This window comes from Galeopterus variegatus, unplaced genomic scaffold, assembly GCF_000696425.1.
Source record: "Galeopterus variegatus unplaced genomic scaffold, G_variegatus-3.0.2 Scaffold4519, whole genome shotgun sequence".
Lineage (NCBI taxonomy): Eukaryota > Metazoa > Chordata > Mammalia > Dermoptera > Cynocephalidae > Galeopterus > Galeopterus variegatus.
Window position 1 is genome coordinate 1 of NW_007730630.1, and position 223 is coordinate 223.

Consider the following 223-nt stretch of genomic DNA (forward strand, 5'->3'; position numbering starts at 1 on the left):
CTTTTCTGTTTGCATGGTAAATCTTTTTCCATCCTTTCACTCTTAGTCTTTGTGAGTCTTTTTGGGTGAGGTGGGTCTCTTGAAGTTAGCATATAGTTGGGTCCTCCTTTTTAATCCAGTCAGCCAGTCTGTCTCTTTTGATTGGGGAATTTAAGCCTTTTCCATTAAGAGTTGTTATTGACAAGTGTTGATTTATTCCTAGCATTTTATTGATTGTTGTTTG